This window comes from Gadus chalcogrammus, unplaced genomic scaffold, assembly GCF_026213295.1.
Source record: "Gadus chalcogrammus isolate NIFS_2021 unplaced genomic scaffold, NIFS_Gcha_1.0 GACHA111, whole genome shotgun sequence".
Classification (NCBI taxonomy): Eukaryota; Metazoa; Chordata; class Actinopteri; order Gadiformes; family Gadidae; genus Gadus; species Gadus chalcogrammus.
The window spans coordinates 5633-20000 of NW_026613546.1; the positions used below are offsets into that span (position 1 = coordinate 5633).

Sequence of the window (14368 nt, forward strand, 5' to 3'; positions counted from 1 at the left end):
CATACTCCACTATTTGGTAGTGGAATACATTAGTTTTGAGCAAAATCAACAATATAAGGTTAAAAACACATTGTTGGTCAAAAAGTGATTCTAGCGCTCTGAAAAGCATTTTGCCGGCATAAAAACAATAAATGTTGGTATCTCTGTCAATTTCAATGCAAACATGTTACTAAGCTTACCAAAGGGTAATAGGGCCATACTCCACCATTTGGAAGGGGAATACATTAGTTTTGAGCAAAATCAACAATATAAGGTCAAAGACACATTGTTGGTCAAAAAGTGATTCTAGCGCTCTGAAAAGCATTTGGCACGCATAAAAACAAGAAATGTTGATTTTTCTGTTCATTTCAGAAAGCAAGTCGAAAACACATTGTTGGTCAAAAAGTGATTCTAAGCGCTCTGAAAAGAATTTTGCCGGCATAAAAATAATAAATGTTGGTATCTCTGTCAATTTCAATGCAAACGTGTTACAATGCTTACCAAAGGGTTATTGGGCCATACTCCACTATTTGGAAGTGGAATATATTAGTTTTGAGCAAAATCAACAATGTAAGGTCAAAAACACGTTGTTGGTCGAAAAGTGATTCTAGCGCTCTGAAAAGCATTTTGCAAGCGTAAAAACCAAAAATGTTGATATCTGTCAATTTCAATGCAAACGTGTTATTAAGCTTACCAAAGGGTTATAGGGCCATACTCCACTATTTGGAAGTGGAATACATTAGTTTTGAGCAAAATCAACAATATAAGGTCAAAGACACATTGTTGGTCAAAAAGTGATTCTAGCGCTCTGAAAAGAATTGTGCAGGTATAAAAACAAGAAATGTTGGTATCTCTGTCAATTTCAATGCAAACATGTTACTATGCTTACCAAAGGGTAATAGGGCCATACTCCACCATTTGGAAGGGGAATACATTAGTTTTGAGCAAAATCAACAATCTAAGGTCAAAGACACATTGTTGGTCAAAAAGTGATTTTAGCGCTCTGAAAAGCATTTGGCACGCATTAAAACAAGAATTGTTGATTTTTCTGTTCATTTCAGAAAACAAGTCGAAAACACATTGTTGGTCAAAAAGTGATTCTAGCGCTCTGAAAAGCATTTTGCAAGCGTAAAAACCAAAAATGTTGATATCTGTCAATTTCAATGCAAACGTGTTATTAAGCTTACCAAAGGGTTATAGGGCCATACTCCACTAATTGGAAGTGGAATACATTAGTTTTGAGCAAAATCAACAATATAAGGTCAAAGACACATTGTTGGTCAAAAAGTGATTCTAGCGCTCTGAAAAACATTTGGCACGCATAAAAACAAGAAATGTTGATATTTCTGTTTGTTTCAGAAAAACAAGTCAAAAACACATTGTTGGTCAAAAAGTGATTCTAAGCGCTCTGAAAAGAATTTTGCCGGCATAAAAATAATAAATGTTGGTATCTCTGTCAATTTCAATGCAAACGTGTTACTAAGCTTACCAAAGGGTAATAGGGCCATACTCCACCATTTGGAAGGGGAATACATTAGTTTTGAGCAAAATCAACAATGTAAAGTCAAAAACACATTCTTGGTCAAAAAATTGATTCTTACGCTCTGAAAAGCATTTTGCGCTCATAAAAACAAGAAATGTTGATATCTCTGTCAATTTCAATGCAAACGTGTTACTAAGCTTACCAAAGGGTTGAAGGGCCAAACTCCACCGTTTGGAAGTGATCAAAAAGTGATTCTAACGCTCTGAAAAGCATTTTGCGCTCATAAACAAGAAATGTTGATATCTCTGTCAATTTCAATTCAAACGTGTTACTAAGCTTACCAAAGGGTTATTTGGCCATACTAAACCATTTGGAAGTGGAATACATTAGTTTTGAGCGAAATCAACAATGTAAGGTCAAAAACACGTTGTTGGTCGAAAAGTGTTTCTAGCGCTCTGAAAAGCATTTTGCAGGCATAAAAACAAGAAATGTTGATATCTCTGTCAATTTCAATTCAAACGTGTTACTAAGCTTACCAAAGGGTTATTGGGCCATACTAAACCATTTGGAAGTGGTATAGGCCTACATTAGTTTTGAGCGAAATCAACAATGTAAGGTCAAAAACACGTTGTTGGTCTAGCGCTCTGAAAAGCATTTTGCAGGCATAAAAACAAGAAATGTTGATATGTGTCAATTTAAATTAAAACGTGTTACTAAGCTTACCACAGGGTTGAAGGGCCAAACTCCACCATTTGGAAGGGATCAAAAAGTGATTCTAACGCTCTGAAAAGCATTTTGCGCTCATAAAAACAAGAAATGTTGATATCTCTGTCAATTTCAATGGAAACGTGTTACTAAGCTCACCAAAGGGTTATAGGAGCATACTCCACCATTTGGAAGTAGTTTTGAGCAAAATCAACAATGTAAAGTCAAAAACACATTCTTGGTTAAAAAATTGATTCTTACGCTCTGAAAAGCATTTTGCGCTCATAAAAACAAGAAATGTTGATATCTCTGTCAATTTCAATTCAAACGTGTTACTAAGCTTACCAAAGGGTTATTGGGCCATACTAAACCATTTGGAAGTGGAATACATTCGTTTTGAGCGAAATCAACAATGTAAGGTCAAAAACACGTTGTTGGTCTAGCGCTCTGAAAAGCATTTTGCAGGCATAAAAACAAGAAATGTTGATATGTGTCAATTTAAATTAAAGCGTGTTACTAAGCTTACCACAGGGTTGAAGGGCCAAACTCCACCATTTGGAAGGGATCAAAAAGTGATTCTAACGCTCTGAAAAGCATTTTGCGCTCATAAAAACAAGAAATGTTGATATCTCTGTCAATTTCAATGGAAACGTGTTACTAAGCTCACCAAAGGGTTATAGGGCCATACTCCACCATTTGGAAGTAGTTTTGAGCAAAATCAACAATGTATAGTCAAAAACACATTCTTGGTCAAAAAATTGATTCTTACGCTCTGAAAAGCATTTTGCGCTCATAAAAACAAGAAATGTTGATATCTCTGTCAATTTCAATGCAAACGTGTTACTAAGCTTACCAAAGGGTTGAAGGGCCAAACTCCACCATTTGGAAGTGATCAAAAAGTGATTCTAACGCTCTGAAAAGCATTTTGCGCTCATAAACAAGAAATGTTGATATCTCTGTCAATTTCAATTCAAACGTGTTACTAAGCTTACCAAAGGGTTATTGGGCCATTCTAAACCATTTGGAAGTGGAATACATTCGTTTTGAGCGAAATCAACAATGTAAGGTGAAAAACACATTGTTGGTTGAAAAGTGATTCTGGCGCTCTGAAAAGCATTTTGCAGGCATAAAAACAAGAAATGTTGATATCTCTGTCAATTTCAATTCAAACGTGTTACTAAGCTTACCAAAGGGTTATTGGGCCATTCTAAACCATTTGGAAGTGGAATACATTCGTTTTGAGCGAAATCAACAATGTAAGGTCAAAAACACGTTGTTGGTCTAGCGCTCTGAAAAGCATTTTGCAGGCATAAAAACAAGAAATGTTGATATGTGTCAATTTAAATTAAAGTGTGTTACTAAGCTTACCACAGGGTTGAAGGGCCAAACTCCACCATTTGGAAGGGATCAAAAAGTGATTCTAACGCTCTGAAAAGCATTTTGCGCTCAAAAAAACAAGACACGATCAAAAACGTCAAAAACACGTTTATGGTCGAAAAGTGATTCTAGCGCTCTGAAAAGCATTTTGCAGGCATAAAAACAAGAAATGTTGATATCTATGTCAACTTCAATTCAAACGTGTTACTAAGCTTACCAAAGGGTTATTGGGCCATATTAAACCATTTGGAACTGGAATACATTAGTTCTGAGCGAAATCAACAATGTAAGGTCAAAAACACGTTGTCGGTCGAAAAGTGTTTCTAGCGCTCTGAAAAGCATTTTGCAGGCATAAAAACAAGAAATGTTGATGTCTGTCAATTTCAGTTAAAACGTGTTACTAAGCTTACCAAAGGGTTATTGGGCCATACTAAACCATTTGGAAGTGGTATAGGCCTACATTAGTTTTGAGCGAAATCAACAATGTGAGGTCAAAAACACGTTGTTGGTCTAGCGCTCTGAAAAGCATTTTGCAGGCATAAAAACAAGAAATGTTGATATGTGTCAATTTAAATTAAAACGTGTTACTAAGCTTACCACAGGGTTGAAGGGCCAAACTCCACCATTTGGAAGGGATCAAAAATTGATTCTTACGCTCTGAAAAGCATTTTGCGCTCATAAAAACAAGAAATGTTGATATCTCTGTCAATTTCAATTCAAACGTGTTACTAAGCTTACCAAAGGGTTATTGGGCCATTCTAAACCATTTGGAAGTGGAATACATTCGTTTTGAGCGAAATAAACAATGTAAGGTCAAAAACACGTTGTTGGTCGAAAAGTGATTCTAGCGCTCTGAAAAGCATTTTGCAGGCATAAAAACAAGAAATGTTGATATCTCTGTCAATTTCAATGGAAACGTGTTACTAAGCTCACCAAAGGGTTATAGGGCCATACTCCACCATTTGGAAGTAGTTTTGAGCAAAATCAACAATGTATAGTCAAAAACACATTCTTGGTCAAAAAATTTATTCTTACGCTCTGAAAAGCATTTTGCGCTCATAAAAACAAGAAATGTTGATATCTCTGTCAATTTCAATGCAAACGTGTTACTAAGCTTACCAATGGGTTGAAGGGCCAAACTCCATCATTTGGAAGTGATCAAAAAGTGATTCTAACGCTCTGAAAAGCATTTTGCGCTCATAAACAAGAAATGTTGATATCTCTGTCAATTTCAATTCAAACGTGTTACTAAGCTTACCAAAGGGTTATTGGGCCATTCTAAACCATTTGGAAGTGGAATACATTCGTTTTGAGCGAAATCAACAATGTAAGGTCAAAAACACGTTGTTGGTCTAGCGCTCTGAAAAGCATTTTGCAGGCATAAAAACAAGAAATGTTGATATGTGTCAATTTAAATTAAAGCGTGTTACTAAGCTTACCACAGGGTTGAAGGGCCAAACTCCACCATTTGGAAGGGATCAAAAAGTGATTCTAACGCTCTGAAAAGCATTTTGTGCTCATAAAAACAAGAAATGTTGATATCTCTGTCAATTTCAATGGAAACGTGTTACTAAGCTCACCAAAGGGTTATAGGGCCATACTCCACCATTTGGAAGTAGTTTTGAGCAAAATCAACAATGTAAAGTCAAAAACACATTCTTGGTTAAAAAATTGATTCTTACGCTCTGAAAAGCATTTTGCGCTCATAAAAACAAGAAATGTTGATATCTCTGTCAATTTCAATGCAAACGTGTTACTAAGCTTACCAAAGGGTTGAAGGGCCAAACTCCACCATTTGGAAGTGATCAAAAAGTGATTCTAACGCTCTGAAAAGCATTTTGCGCTCATAAACAAGAAATGTTGATATCTCTGTCAATTTCAATTCAAACGTGTTACTAAGCTTACCAAAGGGTTATTGGGCCATTCTAAACCATTTGGAAGTGGAATACATTCGTTTTGAGCGAAATAAACAATGTAAGGTGAAAAACACATTGTTGGTTGAAAAGTGATTCTAGCGCTCTGAAAAGCATTTTGCAGGCAAAAAAACAAGAAATGTTGATATCTCTGTCAATTTAAATTCAAACGTGTTACTAAGCTTACCAAAGGGTTATTGGGCCATACTAAACCATTTGGAAGTGGAATACATTCGTTTTGAGCGAAATCAACAATGTAAGGTCAAAAACACGTTGTTGGTCTAGCGCTCTGAAAAGCATTTTGCAGGCATAAAAACAAGAAATGTTGATATGTGTCAATTTAAATTAAAGCGTGTTACTAAGCTTACCACAGGGTTGAAGGGCCAAACTCCACCATTTGGAAGGGATCAAAAAGTGATTCTAACGCTCTGAAAAGCATTTTGCGCTCAAAAAAACAAGACGTGATCAAAAACGTCAAAAACACGTTTATGGTCGAAAAGTGATTCTAGCGCTCTGAAAAGCATTTTGCAGGCATAAAAACAAGAAATGTTGATATCTTTGTCAATTTCAATTCAAACGTGTTACTAAGCTTACCAAAGGGTTATTGGGCCATATTAAACCATTTGGAACTGGAATACATTAGTTCTGAGCGAAATCAACAATGTAAGGTCAAAAACACGTTTGTGGTCGAAAAGTGATTCTAGCGCTCTGAAAAGCATTTTGCAGGCATAAAAACAAGAAATGTTGATATCTCTGTCAATTTCAATTCAAACTTGTTACTAAGCTTACCAAAGGGTTATTGGGCCATACTAAACCATTTGGAAGTGGAATACATTAGCTTTGAGCGAAATCAACAATTTAAGCTCAAAAACACATTGTTGGTCGAAGAGTGATTCTAGCACTCTGAAAAGCATTTTGCAGGCATAAAAACAAGAAATGTTGATATCTCTGTCAATTTTGATGCAAACGTGTTACTAAGCTTACTAAAGGGTTATTGGGCCATACTAAACCATTTGGAAGTGGAATACATTAGTTTTGAGCGAAATCAACAATTTAAGCTCAAAAACACATTGTTGTTCGAAAAGTGATTCTAGCGCTCTGAAAAGCATTTTGCAGGCAAAAAAACAAGAAATGTTGATATCTGTCAATTTCAATTCAAACGTGTTACTAAGCTTACCAAAGGGGCCATACTAAACCATTTGGAAGTGGAATACATTAGTTTTGAGCGAAATCAACAATTTAAGCTCAAAAACACATTGTTGGTCGAAAAGTGATTCTAGCGCTCTGAAAAGCATTTTGCAGGCAAAAAAACAAGAAATGTTGATATCTGTCAATTTCAATTCAAACGTGTTACTAAGCTTACCAAAGGGGCCATACTAAACCATTTGGAAGTGGAATACATTAGTTTTGAGCGAAATCAACAATTTAAGCTCAAAAACACATTGTGGGTCGAAGAGTGATTCTAGCACTCTGAAAAGCATTTTGCAGGCATAAAAACAAGAAATGTTGATATCTCTGTCAATTTTGATGCAAACGTGTTACTAAGCTTTCTAAAGGGTTATTGGGCCATACTAAACCATTTGGAAGTGTTATACATTCGTTTTGAGCGAAATCAACAATGTAAGGTCAAAAACACGTTGTTGGTCGAAAAGTGATTCTAGCGCTCTGAAAAGCATCTTGCAGGCATAAAAACAAGAAATGTTGATATCTCTGTCAATTTCAATTCAAACGTGTTACCAAAGAGTTATTGGGCCATACTGAACCATTTTGAAGTGGTATAGGCCTACATTAGTTTTGAGCTAAATCAACAATGTAAGGTCAAAAACATGTTGTTGCAACACATTCTCACTCCGAGCGCGTCGATTTCTGACGAACGGTCAGTGACTTTTGCTTCAGTTTCTGACGCAAAAGGGTACCCTTGCGCTGCTTTTTCAGACGCATGGGGTTTTCAACTAGTTACAATGTAACCCTTTGACGGGGGACCCGATGGCTGCACATAGAGACGCTATGAGCATTCATATCCCATTGGCTAACGGAGGACCTTGCGCTTCTTTTTTCGACGCAGGGGGTTTTCCACTCATTGCAATGTAATCCCTCCACGGCAATATATGAAGCTATGAGCATTCATTCCATTGGCTAACGGAAGAGCCGATGGCTGCACATAGAGACGCTATGAGCATTCATCCCATTGGCTAACGGAGGACCTTGTGCTTCTTTTTTCGACGCAGGGGTTTTTCCACTCATTACAATGTAATCCCTCCACGGCAATATATGAAGCTATAAGCATTCATCCCATTGGCTAACGGAAGAGCCGATGGCTGCACAATAACGGCGATTTTACAGTGACATCTGTGACATTCCTCAACACAACTACACCAACGTGTCCTTGTTAATTACACAACATGTATGGGTTAAGGCTCTGGGCATCAGTTGTCCTGTTTGGTGCTTTGATTGAGAGAAACAATCGTTTTCTTGATCAGTGTTGGGTAGCTGAGGTCGTTGCTATAGAGACCACGTCCGTCCGTTTTGTTTCACAACTGACAGAGCTGCCAAGTCTCACCATTTGGCCCTGAGACACACTCATATCAAGAAGAAGAAGAAGAAGAAGAAGAAGAAGAAGAAGAAGAAGAAGAAGAAGAAGAAGAAGAAGAAGAAGGATAATAATAAGAAGAAGGATAATAATAAGAAGAAGGATAATAATAATAATAATAAGAAGAAGAAGAAGAAGAAGGATAATAATAAGAAGGATAATAATAAGAAGAATACACTGGAAAAAGGGTTTTAAGCCGTACTTCATCTGATTATTATTTTGTAATTCAATTCAAATAAACATTTTTTGTTTTATTTTTAAAATAACTTTTTTTTATTTCAAAATACTGTGAAATATAGATATTTTTAATTAGGAGCTCAATTAAGAAATATCCATTTTGACAAATGTAAAATTTTAAGGTTGTGTATTCAACTGATTAATAATTTTGTCATTCAATCCAAATATTTTTTTTTGTTTTCTTCCTAAAACACTGTTATACTTGATTAGGAGCTCAATTTAGAAATATTTGTTCAGACAAATGTACAATTTCAAGGTTACGTACAAGCCTGCGCATGCGCATTAAATACAAAGACGCTTACGACTACTGGACCAAACCGCAGTGTTGCCAACTTAGCGATTTTGTCGCTATATTTAGCTACTTTTCAGACCCCTTTGGCGACTTTTTTTCAAAACAGCGACAAGCGACAAATCTAGCTTCTTTTTCAGCTGCTATTGGTGACTTTTGGCGACTTTTTGAGGTGAAAGCACTAGCCTTGACCAGAGTGACGATGACCCACTGGTTCTGTGAGCTAGGACAGTCTGTCTGTGTCTGGAGGGAGGTCTGGAGTTGGTCTAACTCTGCAATTTAGATTGTTAATATATATTGTATATTGTGTGGCGGCAGTAGCTCAGGTGGTAGAGCGGGTTGGCTGATAATCTGAAGGTTGTTGCTTCGATCCCCGGCTTCACCAAGCAGTGTATCGAGGTGTCTTTGGCATAGCACCTAACCCTGACTGATGTCGCGATGTGATGTCGAATCCAGACAGAAGCGCCTCAAGGCCATGAAGCGGCGAGAGCCGAGCGGGAAAAAATGATGATGATGTATACAATAATGAGAAACAATTGTTTGATTAAATTGTAATCTTTTTGATTGGATAAACCAAATTATTTCTGATAGATATTTCTTAAATGAGAACCAATTGTTGGAGTGAATCAATATTTTTTTGTTTAGGATTTAACATACGATTTAAATGTATTAACTTCATTCAAAGAATAGAATTATACTTGGTGCCAAGTTGTATTATTTTGTTTTTATGAACATAGGAAATATTGTTTGAGGCAAGCTATATATTTGTCATTGGCTCAAGTTATGTAATATAGATGTGAACCATTACCCATGTTTTTTTTAATTGGTTCAACAGAAAGCTTTTTCCAGTGTAGAAGAGGCGGAGGAGGAAGGGCTGATGCACATTCTCATTCCGAGCGCGTCGATTTCAACGAACGGTCAGTGACTTTTGCTTCAGTTTCTGACGCAAAAGGGTACCCTTGCGCTGCTTTTTTAGACGCATGGGGTTTTCAACTAGTTACAATAACCCTTTGACGGGGGACCCGATGGCTGCTGAAAACCCCATGCGTTTTTGCCATTTATTTACCGTGTTACTATGGCAGAATAAAGAAGTGTTTTTACAGTATATAGTGGTGGAGAGGGATGACGTATGTTGGCAAACCCGGAAGTGAGCGTCGCCCTCGGTTCCCTTGACAAAAAGCCAACGGGTTTTCCATTGGATTTTGGATTATTGCAGAAAAATCCTCAACTCCTCAAAAACGGAAAATAAATAAATAAAAATAACCGTGCTCCAAAGAACGAAGTGTAAACCAATGCATTCTGAATGGGAGTGTTTCTCAGATTTTTCCATGATGCTACACAACGAAATGCAAACCCATGCAAATAAAGACTTCATGGTCATAATAATTTAAATATCATTAATCTACTACTGAGTGTGTAGGGAGGTAGGCTATTCTATTTTTTTCAACGGGGCTGAATCCAGTCACTTGACCGTCATGGTTGCTATGGTGGTTGCTATCGACCGCCCCCTCTAATACTCGTGGCTCACGCGGCAAAGGAGCTGCCGTCAATTGGGTTGTTTTTGTCGTAAACTAGGATCCGATGGTTGAAAAATAGACAGATATTCCAAGGTATCCTTAAAAGGCAGCTTGGATGTGTTTATTTTCTGCAGTTTAGACTTTTTCTATAACTAATTTTTGAAAGCAAAACACCAAGCTCATTGATTTAACGAGGGAGGGTTATTTGAAACAATTTATTAAATAAATATTTGTGAGAGGTCATTCCTTCTCCTGATTTTACTTCCTATTTATGTCTAGGGTAAACCCCTACTGTCCACAAGCATCCCCCCCCTCCCCATATGGATTTGGAGAATTGTTGCCACGTCCCAGTGGTGGAGGTATCATATATATGTGAAAGAGGGCATTCAATTATAGCCTACAATGATCAATTAGGAGGCCGAAGCCTTAAAGAGGTGATGCAATAGGTGACTGAGTCGACAACATTTAAGTAAGCTGTATATGTATAGGGTCTCTTATATATCAAAGAGGGTCTCAAAGGACGCATACGCTTCAACCTGTGGCTCCAGCACTACAGGAAATGACTCAGCAAGTGCTCCATCTCGTTGAAACTCACCCAGCGGCTCGCTTGCAAGATTTTGGCCTGAAGTTCTTCCCAGACCTACACCCTAGCCATCCAACATGCATATCTGAGAATCAGGCCTCTCTTTAATAATGACAAAAAGTTATGAGAGAAACACACATTAACTTTTTGTTATCTCATAAGCGGCGTGGTGCCGGCTCCTTTTGACCTTTTGACCCCCGACTTCAAAAACGTGGCCACAGGCCAGCTGTGTCTACACACCTTTAACCACAAATGTACACCTCCATCCCACAAAAAATGGGGTCTAGAAACTAACCTCTGTCTTATGTTCATTTACTGTACTGTTGGAGGTCACGCCCCTTTGCCGACCTTTTCGAGATAGCTAGGGATGCTAAAATGTTTACACACATTTCCCGGGGGCCCGTGAACGACATATCCGAGATTTGGAGTTCTAGCCCATAGGGAAAAAAAGTTTTCCCAAATGGACTGTCATTTGGACAAAGCCCCTTCAGAAGTGTTGCCTGCGAGACTTAATGGATCAGAATGTGGTGGAAAAACTGTTTTTGAGATAGGAAGGTCCTACCGCCCTGAAATTTTAATACCTTATTCTAGGGCCTAACTGGGACCTCCGCACCGAAACTTGGCCCGGTCGGACCCCGAGGGCAGGAAGGGGGGGCCCTTCCTGCCCGAAACTTGGCCCGGTCAGACCCCGAGGGTAGGCCCCCCTCCAAAATGATTAGAATGTAATTACCTACCAGTACAGCAAAATATTAAGGAAGATATAGCAAGATGGAACCTTATCCCTTTCTTGAGCCTTTCTTCAAGAATTGAATCTATTAAAATAAGTATATTACCTTGATTATTGTACCTTTTTTCAGACCCTACCAATTGAAATCAATCATAACCAATTCAATGAATGGGAAAAAATGCTGTCAAGATATAGATGGCAAAGCACAAGACCAAGGGTCCGTCTCAAAACTCTACAACTGACAAAAGAAAAAGGGATGGGGTCTACCCTCTCTCAGAGACTATTTCCTGGCAACACAGATAAGAACCATTGTATATTGGTGAAACCCAAAATATAATGCTCAATGGAAATCTATTGAAGAGAAAATGTGTTCGAACCCCATACAGGCAGTTATAACACACAATAATTTACAAAATTACATAAAGAGTATTGAGAATCCATGGGTGAAATGTACTCTAAAAATGTAGAAAACTTTCATAAAAGAATATAAATTAGAAGGCGATATTATATTACAACATAATAAAAACATAATCTATATATTATGTTTCTTAAATGGTGTGCCTCGCATGACTCAGACTTCATTCCTCACCAACTGGACTGTAGATTCAAGGAGTGGACACCTAACAGCTTTATGTAAGGTAATGAAAGGAGGGACAATGCTTAGTTTTGATTCACTCAAATAGAAATACCTTTTGGAAAAACAGGACTTCTATCGGTATCTGCAAATGCGGCATCATGTTAATATGAAGATGAAAAATGTGCTTGAGATAAATGTAATCTTGATAGAAATGTATAGGAAAGCATATAACTCTGATGTGATCGGAAGAATAGTTGCATGTGCGTACAAAATGCTGTCAAATCTTAAAACACATTCAACTGTATACATTAGGCAAAAATGGGAACAAGAAGGTGGGATGAATGTATCTGAAGAGGAATGGACAATTATGTGTAGGTTTAATTGGAAATGTACCAGTTCACCAAATCCCACTATGATGGAATACCCCCTATAAGTTGGAGTCACTGCGGTATCCAGAATGCAAACCACCTCCACGTTTTTGGGACTGCCCTGTTATCAAAGACTACTGGAAGGGGATACACAATGCCCTTCAATACATTTTCAAAGATGTTCTGCCTTTAGAAATCAAGACCATGTACTTTGGGAATTTACCTATGACCTGGATGAAAAAGGACAAATACTTATTGAACATTCTGTTGGTTGCTGCTAAAAAGGATTTAACCAGGAAGTGGTTATCACAGGAGAGCCCAACTTTAAATGGATGGATGGACATTTACAAAATGGAAGAGATAGCAGCATTTGTCAATCATAAAACAGAGCAATTTACCTCATACTTTAAAAAGTGGATTCACTCTGTAACGCCCCTAAGGCCTGATTTTGTTTTCACAAATCACATTTTACAAACAGATTACTCCCTAAGTGTTTCACTGTTCTTTCTACTTTAATTGTATTTCTTCAGTGTATTGTGTCAGTACACTGGAAAAAGGGTTTTAAGCCGTACTTCATCTGATTATTATTTTGTAATTCAATTCAAATAAACATTTTTTGTTTTATTTTTAAAATAACTTTTTTTTATTTCAAAATACTGTGAAATATAGATATTTTTAATTAGGAGCTCAATTAAGAAATATCCATTTTGACAAATGTAAAATTTTAAGGTTGTGTATTCAACTGATTAATAATTTTGTCATTCAATCCAAAATTTTTTTTTTGTTTTCTTCCTAAAACACTGTTATATTTGATTAGGAGCCTGCGCATGCGCATTAAATACAAAGACGCTTACGACTACTGGACCAAACCGCAGTGTTGCCAACTTAGCGATTTTGTCGCTATATTTAGCTACTTTTCAAACCCCTTTGGCGACTTTTTTTCAAAACAGCGACAAGCGACAAATCTAGGTTCTTTTTCAGCTGCTATTGATGACTTTTGGCGACTTTTTGAGGTGAAAGCACTAGCCTTGACCAGAGTGACGATGACTCACTGGTTCTGTGAGCTAGGACAGTCTGTCTGTGTCTGGAGGGAGGTCTGGAGTAGGTCTAACTCTGCCATTTAGATTGTTAATATAAATTGTATATTGTGTGGCGGCAGTAGCACAGGTGGTAGAGCGGGTTGGCTGGTAACCTGAAGGTTGTTGGTTCGATCCCCAGCTTCACCAAGCAGAGTATCGAGGTGTCTTTGACAAAGCACCTAACCCTGACTGATGTCGCGATGTGATGTCGAATCCAGACAGAAGCGCCCCAAGGCCATGAAGCGGCGAGAGCCGAGTGGGAAAAAATGATGATGATGTTGTATACAAAAATATGTTATGTTTAAATGAGAAACAATTGTTTGATTAAATTGTAATCTTTTTGATTGGATAAAACAAATTATTTCTGATAGATATTTCTTAAATGAGAAACAATTGTTGGAGTGAATCAATATTTTTTTGTTTAGGATTTAACATACGATTTAAATGTATTAGCTTCATTCAAAGAATATAATTATACTTGGTGCCAAGTTGTATTATTTTGTTTTTATGAACATAGGAAATATTGTTTGAGGCAAGCTATATATTTGTCATTGGCTCAAGTTATGTAATATAGATGTGAACCATTACCCTTGTTTTTTTTAATTGGTTCAACAGAAGGCTTTTTCCAGTGTAGAGCACTACATTTATTGGTTTTAACTTTTAACCATAAAATAATGCAATTACCATGGTAATAAAAAACATGAACTTAAAAAACACCCAAGTTGCTAATTTTTTCTCTTGTTTTTTATTAAATGTCTCCATCTCGTCGCTCCAATGCACGCTGATCCTGGGCCCCTGTGTGGTTGAGGCCCTCGTGTCACTGCCACTTAGAGGCCACTTTACAGAAGTGGAATGACAACAGGCACATTTCAGTCGCAATGACAGTTATTTTGATCTCGGCCAGTTGGTCTGCAGGCGCCATGTGATCCCCGTCCCGCTCCAGC

General features: G+C 37.4%; 1 protein-coding gene across 1 annotated transcript in view; it reads left to right on the forward strand.

The window, feature by feature from the left end:
* The first annotated feature begins 14356 nt into the window (after window positions 1-14356).
* The window catches only part of LOC130378885 (transmembrane protein 41A-B-like), a 90829-nt gene continuing 90817 nt past the window's right edge, over window positions 14357-14368 (forward strand). Inside the window, exon 1 of the mRNA XM_056585490.1 lies at window positions 14357-14368. This exon is cut by the window's right edge and continues 322 nt beyond it. The gene's annotated coding sequence lies outside the window, so the exon portion shown is untranslated.